At 40.3% G+C, this 7,792-nt stretch overlaps 1 pseudogene; it reads right to left on the reverse strand.

Annotated features, from left to right (window-relative positions):
* Positions 1–454: 454 nt before the first annotated feature.
* Positions 455–1,355, reverse strand: LOC125938200 (60S ribosomal protein L6-like; annotated as a pseudogene).
* Between the last annotated feature and the right edge of the window lie 6,437 nt (positions 1,356–7,792).

Here is a 7,792-nt window from a genome sequence, read left to right on the forward strand (position 1 = left end):
AGAAGAGACAGGTGAGAGAGAAGCAGCAAAGGTAGAGGAAGTTTGGAGCTGATGTGGAGGTAATCTGTTCAGGCCCCGGAAGAGCTGTGAAATGAAGGAGTTACTGTCATTATGCTCAAGGACAGAGAGCAGTTTCCTCTTCTCTGCCAGGCCACCCCATCCCATGTTATATCCTGAATGGCACTCCAGCTCTCCTCAAGGCCTACACAGACCATTTCCTATTTTTCTTCCATCTTCCTTTCCTTTCCTTCCTTCCTCTCTCTTTCTCTCTTTCTTTCTCTCTTCCTTTCTTCCTTTCAAGTAGGCTTCACACCCAGCATGGAGCCCAATGCGAGGCCCTAACTCACAACCCTGAGATCAAGACCTGAGCTGAGATGAAGGGTCAGATGCTTAACCAACTGAGCCACCCAGGTACCCCTCTTTCTTTCTTTCTTTCTTTCTTTCTTTCTTTCTTTCTTTCTAATGGATCAGTTATTAAATTAGATTCTTTGTAAGAAATTTAGAACACCAATTTGTGAGGATACACTCCATTTATGACATAAAACACAGGGCAGAGGTAGCCTTGAAGCTGAGGAAGAGCTTTGATTTGTGGCAGAATTTGCAAGTCCACAGCTTTCTGATCAACTTCGCACTGCTCTGTAATCTCATATTTCTCCTTCACCATGTCAGAGATCTCACCTTCCTGGTGTCTGGGTTTACACAGCTTCTTCTTGAAGCAAGCATCAGTGAGATGTTTTGGTGGAGGTGCAATGACAAATTTCTGGTGTGTTCTACACAGAGGAACTCGATTGAGGGCCAGAGGTCCAGTCACAAGTAGCAAGCACTGCTCAGCTGCTTCAGGAAAACAACCCTCTTGCCTCTGTTGCCCCCAGTGAGGATGATCAAAATGGTCCCAGGAGTGACACCAGCTCGCAGTTTTCTCACATGCTGACTTAAAAGTTTTTTGCCATGGCTCAACAGCTTTCAAGGCACATCTTCAGTAGGATAATATCTAGGTATTTTTCAAAGTTTAATCACTAGGGTACCACCATTGTCACCACCAACTGGTTTTGTGACAATAGCAAGAAACTTCTTTTTCTTTTCAACCCCGGATTTAGCTGCTGAATACTTCCTCTTCTACATGGCCCTTCTGGAATACATAGTCAATGGGGAAATATCTGCCAATTCCTCTGACTAGGACAGGATTTCAGCTCTGATGGGACTTCCCACTTCCCCTTCTTTGCCGTTTTAGCCTTGAGGTTACCCTTCTGAACCCTGCCACCAGCATCAGCCTTCTAGGTTTTAGGTTTCTTCTCCTTAGTATCTCACTTCTCAGCTTTTTTCACCCACCATCTTGCAAGACGGGAAAAAGCCATTTCCTATTTTTCTTACTTACCTGTATAGCCTTAGAAAAATTTCCCCCCTGAAGGTAACTTGAGTGTTTCTCTGTTCTTTGCAACCTGAAAGAGCTCAATACCTTCTTCATCTTAACTTGTTTGTAGAAGACAGTCAGGGTTTGTGTTTGTGTTTTGTTTTCCAATTGAAAGGACAGTTGAGGACGTTTGAATATGGAACAGAAATATTCAAAATCTGAAGGATGGAAGCAGAAGTGCATATCTGCTGCACAGAGGGGAGCTCTGTTCAGTCCTGGACCCATTAGATGATGTATTCAGAAAATAAAATGCCTCTGATAAGGGATAAGTGACAGAAAATTACTACAGTCTAGGTCATTTCCTCATGATCAAGTTGTTAAAAAATTGAAATATTTCTTGACCTGCAAGTGACAACTTTTCTGTGCTTCTGAACAAACATCAACATGGACCCCTTCCAGTCACCAGTCCAGCACCTTCCAGCCCCTCTGTCTTACCCCTAAATCTGCCTCTCTCCCCCTGTGCCTCCTCTACTCCTGCCCCTTCATCACCAACACACATTTCTTTTTCCCGTTCTTTTTCATCTATTCAATTATCCAACAGATATGTAATGAGTATCTACAATGTGCCAGGCACTGTGCTGGCAATGGAATAAAAGATGGCCAGCATGGGGCCCTCCCAGGCCACAGAGACTTACAACCCAGCATGAGGGCTGCAAAGTCTAGAGTCAACCACACTGCCCACATCTGAGCTCAGTGGATCTGGGGAGTGAAATGGGATGAGGTTAGTCCTCAGATGGAAGAGGAAATATAACTATAGGGTATTATGAACCTTTTATTATAGAGGCCGCAGACTTAGGCATATTGAGCCTGGAATTTAATGTCATGCAGACTGACATCATCCTACTACTTACAAGTGTGACCTTAATTCTGAGCCTCTTTTCCCTTCTGGTAGTAACAACCTTAGCCAACTAACAGGTCAAGATTAGATGACTTACTCCCCATAAAGCATTTAGCAGAGTACCTGGCACTTGGTTGTAGAAAATGGCAGGTGGGAGCTGGCATTGATGATATGGAGCTGCCCTGACTATCACGTGAGTATAGAGGAAGAGAAGTTCCAATCTCTGTATCCCATTCTTCCCTTTTACTGTCCACTTCTCTTCCTTCTGTCACCAGTCTTCCTCAGTTAGAAAATTGATACTTTCAAACATAGAAAACAAGAGCAGGAGGTATATGGGAACAGGAAACAACTGAGCTCCTGAATGGTCCTGAATGAGTACCCCCACTTTGCCCCCAGGAAACCACTTTCTACCCAATCCTATCCTCACCCCCAAGCAGAGCTGGCCCTCCTCAGCCTCGGCAGGACCTGCTCCAGCTTGAATCACTCTCTGGACAGATCTTTAGCCCACTCTTCCTGAAACTCAAAAGGTCATAACTCCCTTGAGCTGCTGGAAAAACACTGTGCAGAAATCACAAAGAGTACAGGAAAGAAAAACAGGCAACAAAATGGATCAAGTGCAGGGAGTCGAACAGATGTTTATTTTGATCCATGTCCAGTTTTGGCAAACCTAGGAAAGAATACAATGTCCAGGAAAAGGCAGGCTGAAGGAAGGGAGGGAGGGGAAATAGTAATAAATAAATTTGAGACTCTATACAAAAAGAATAAAATTTGATCCATTTATCATAGCATACAAAAGGATAACTTCTACATAGGATATTTTTTAAAAATTGAAACTATAGAAGGGGCACCTGGGTAGCTGTTAGTTAAGCATTAGACTCTTGGTTTTGACTCAGGTCATGATCTCACATTTCGTGAGTTAGAGCCCCACACTGGGCTCTGCACAGACAGTGCAGAGCCTGCTGGGATTCTCTCTCTCCCTCTCTCTCTGCCTCTCTCTCTCTCTCTCTCAAATAAATAAATAAACTTTAAAACAATTTAAAAGCAAACACTTTCATAAGGAAAACATTACCATAAGCACGGTAAAATGATAAACATGTCACAAATGGCTAACATCCTTAATATATAAAGAACTTCTAAAATTAGAGGGAAAAGAACCAACAACTTTAAGGGGAGCAGAATAAGCCACTCTAAAATGTGCCACTTTGGCATGTGAATTATTTTGACCTGAAGGAAATCAACACCCAGCAGACTCAGGAAAAGCTTTTTATCTTCCCTCAATGCCTAAAAGAACTTATATAGGGACCTGAACCATAAAGAGAGCTATTACCAGAGATAACTTTTTTTTTTCAAGTAATGTCTATACCCAACATGGGGTTCAAACTCACAACCCCAAGATCAAGAGTCACATGCTCTACTGACTGAGCCAGCCAGGTGCACTGATAACTTTTTATCTGACTTACCTGCTTGACAGGGCAAACACATGACTACAAAATAATGCCTCTTTTTATCTTCCTGTGAATTGCCCCCATCCCCTTTGAAGCCCTAGGCCTCTATCCCATTCCTTAGCTCAGGCCAGCAGATAAACCTCAGTTGCCTGACTGTCTTGGAATGTCATATTTTTTATGAGGCTCTTGTAAGTATAAATTGTGTTTTTCTTCTGTTAATCTTTGTCAATTTAACTATTAGACCAGCCAAAGAACCTAGAAAGGAAGAAGGGAAATTTTTTCTGCCCCTACAAACTCAACTTAAAAATTGCAAGAACAGGGCACCTAGCTGGCTCAGTTGAAAGAACATGCAACTCTTTTTTTCTTTGTTTTTTTTTTTTTAATGCTTATTTATTTTTGAGAAAGAGAGAGAGAGAGCATGAGTTGGGGAGAAGCAGAGAGGGAGACAGAATCTGAAGCAGGCTCCAGGCTCTAAGCTGTCAGCACAAAACCGAACACGGGGCTTGAACTCTCGGCCTGTCAGATCATGATCTGAGCCAAAGTCAGATGTTTAAACGACTGAGTCACCCAGGTGCCTGAAGCATGCAGTTCTTGATCTCTGGGTTGTGAGTTTGAGCCCCATGTTGGTATAGACATTACTTAAATCAGTTTTTAAAAAGTTTTTTAAAATTGGAAGAGACATGAACAAACAGTTCACAGAAATAAATGAAAAGGGCTCCATAACATATTTAAAAAATGTTCAACCTTTCTTCTAACAAGAAAAATACAAATCAAAACTGTACTAAAGTAGTGTTTTTTACTTATCAAATTGGCAAAAATCCAACCAATTTGTTGGCAAAGCTGTGGGGAAACAGTCATTTTAGTATACTGTTGATGGGAATGCAGAAAGAGGCAACCCCTATGAAGGGTAATTCGGTTGGCCATATCTAGTAAAATTACATATGCATTTCCTCTTTGATCCAGTAATACCATTTCTCAGAATCTATCTAAAAAAATCACTGGCAAAAATATGGAAAAGTGTTTACATAGGTTATTTATTGCAGCCCTGTTTGTAATATAGAAACAGTCCAAATGTACAACTATAAGAAACTGGTTGAACTAAATATGAAGTACTGTGCAGCATTAACAAAAGGGGGGGGTTAAAAAATGTCTCTATATACTGTCATGGAATGATCACCAGCATACATTGTCTAGAAAAAGCAAGGTAGAACTATATATAAATATCTCAATAAAATAACTTTTTAAATAAAAAGTGAGGAAAACTACATAAAATGTTACTATATATCTAAGAATAATATATGTATATATATATATATATATATATATATACAATGGAAGAATAAGCTAAAAACTTTTTAAAATGTCTATGTATGGGAGAAGGAGGAAATCAAGTAGAGGAGATAGGGATAGAAATTAGGTTTTTCTGATATACTTTGTTTTGTAGATCTGACTCTGAAACTGTGTAAATATTTTAAATAATTACCAAAAAAATTAACTTTAAAAAGCTTTCCCCAGGGGTGCCTGGGTGGCTTAGTCGGTTAAGCATCAGAGTCTTGATTTTGGCTCAAGTCATGATCTAATGGTCATGAGACTCAGCCCTTAGTTGGGCTTCATGCTGGGCATGGAGCTTGCTGAAGATTCTCTCTCTCCCTCTCCCTCTGACTTCCTTGCTCGCACGCACGGTCTCTCTCTCTCTCTCTCTCTCTCTCAAAACAAACAAACAAAAAGCTTTCCTTAAAGAGCAAAAGAAAAATAAAACAAAACCTATCTGCACAGTTAGTGGTATAATCACAAAGAGAAGAACTATTTCAAACAACTTTAAACCATACTAACTTGACTGTATATGCCTTGTGAGATATATCCTAAGGACAAACAAAATTGAAAAATGGTTTTCATTTCTATATTAATTGATTAATGACTAATCAATTAAGGTGATAATATGGAGAGATAAAGCAAATGTTGGTATGTTTGGGAACTGAAATATTTGGTTGGGAGAAAGAGTAGATATTAGATGAAGTCATGTAAAATAATGGAAGTCTTATTTAAATCAAAATATTAGTATAAACAAAGAATGACTTTATGTTAGAATATATATGTTTGTACTTCCTGTCCACCAGAAGGCCCTAGAAAACAAGGATCAACCCAATAGCAATGAGTGTCCTTGGGATTCAGACTGTGGTCTCTAATTGCCATTTCCTATCAATGGAAACCTTAAAGAAATGCTTTGTTCTCAGGCTGGAGAAGGAAATGTATAAGATGTGCTTGGATGTTTCATTATAACAAAAACTCAAGAAGCTATCAAAGTATCTTAGGACTACATCAAAAGGAGGTGAGGAGACTCTTGCCAAAGATGGGACAATTCAAGCACTCATAAGAATAATAATCGCAACAGACTGCAATAAACTAAAATACATCAAATATATTTAAACCCATGACTTTATAATGATTTTTTTTAATTGGTCACTTTTAATTGGAGAGTTGTAGGTAAACAACTCAATAATTTGAAAACTGGTCATAAAGAGAAGCCAACATTTATCTTGCCTTTCCTATAGGAACCATACCTGACCACGTGGTTGATGAGGAATTTCTCTTACAGAAGTAGTCCAGCTAGTAAATGAAGAACAGAATGATAGAATTCCAATATCACCATTTTGCAACCTCTTAGAAAATCACAGATTAGTCAATGATGATTAATGCCTGATAACATAAACAAGAGAGAGGTAAACAGACATTATTTACCTTCTGTTGGAAGTTCACAACATTCTCTGAGGAATCCTGCAAAATAAGCCAAACCCAGACTGACGTAAACTCTACAGGACAAAAACAAAACAAACAATAACAACAACACAGTGTCTTCAACAAATACCTTTCAAGGAGAAAAATAGAATGGATGAAAGAACTTACACATTAAAAGAAACATAAGGGGAACCTAGGTAGTTCGGTCGGTTGAGCATCTCTTTTTTTTCTTATGCTTATTTATTTTTGAGAGAGAGAGACAGAGACAGAGACAGAGTGTGAGCAGGGGAGGGTCAGAGAGAGAGGGAGACACAGAATCTGAAGCAGGATCCAGGCTCTGAGCTGTCAGCACAGAGCCCTACATGGGGCTTGAACCAACAAACTGGGGGATCATGACCTGAGCCAAAGTCTCACACTTAACCAACTGAGAAACCCAGGCGTCCCAAGCATCTAACTCTTAATTTTGGCTCAGGTCATGATCTCATGGTTCATTAGTTTGAGCCCTGCATCAGACTCTGTCAGTGCAGAGACTGCTTCAGATTCTCTGTCTCCCTCTCTCTCTGCCCCTCTCCCTCTCGTGATTTCTCTCTCTCTTTCAAAAATAAATAAATAAGGGTGCCTGGGTAGCTCAGTCAGTTAAGCATCCGACTTCAGCTCAGGTCATGATCCCATGGTTCCTGAGTTTGAGCCTGCATCAGGCTCTCTGCTCTTATCACAGAGCCTGCATCAGATCCTCTGTCCCCCTCCCACTCTGCCCCTCCCCAACTTGCACTCTCTCTGTCTCTGTCTCTCAAAAATAAATAAACATTAATAAACAAACAAACAACAAACAAACATTAGGGCGCCTGAGTGGCTCAGATGGTTAAGCATCTGACTTCAGCTCAGGTCATGATCTCATAGTTCGTGAGTTCAAGCCCCACATCGGGCTCTGTGCTGACAGCTCAGCCTGCTTCAGATTCTGTGTCTCCCTCTCTCTGACCCATCCCCAATCCTACTCTGTCTCTCTCTCACTCTCTCAAAAATAAATAAACATTAAAAAATTAAAATAAATAAACATTAAAAATAATAAATATTTAAAAAATAAAGATAAAAATATCAGCCTATTTGGAATTTATTTCAATTCTGATTCAAAAAAGATAAACTTGGGGCGCCCGGGTGGCTCAGTCAGTCAAGTGTCCAACTTCAGCTCAGGTCATGATCTCACGGTCTCTGTGAGTTTGAGCCCCGCATCGGGCTCTGTGCTGACAGCTCAGAGCCTGGTGCCCATGTCAGATTCTGTGTCTCCCTCTCTCTCTGCCCCTCCCCTGTTCATGCTCTGTCTCTCTCTGTCTCAAAAATAAATAAACGTTAAAAAAATTAAAA

The sequence above is a fragment of the Panthera uncia genome (genome assembly GCF_023721935.1).
Source record: "Panthera uncia isolate 11264 chromosome B2 unlocalized genomic scaffold, Puncia_PCG_1.0 HiC_scaffold_24, whole genome shotgun sequence".
NCBI lineage: Eukaryota > Metazoa > Chordata > Mammalia > Carnivora > Felidae > Panthera > Panthera uncia.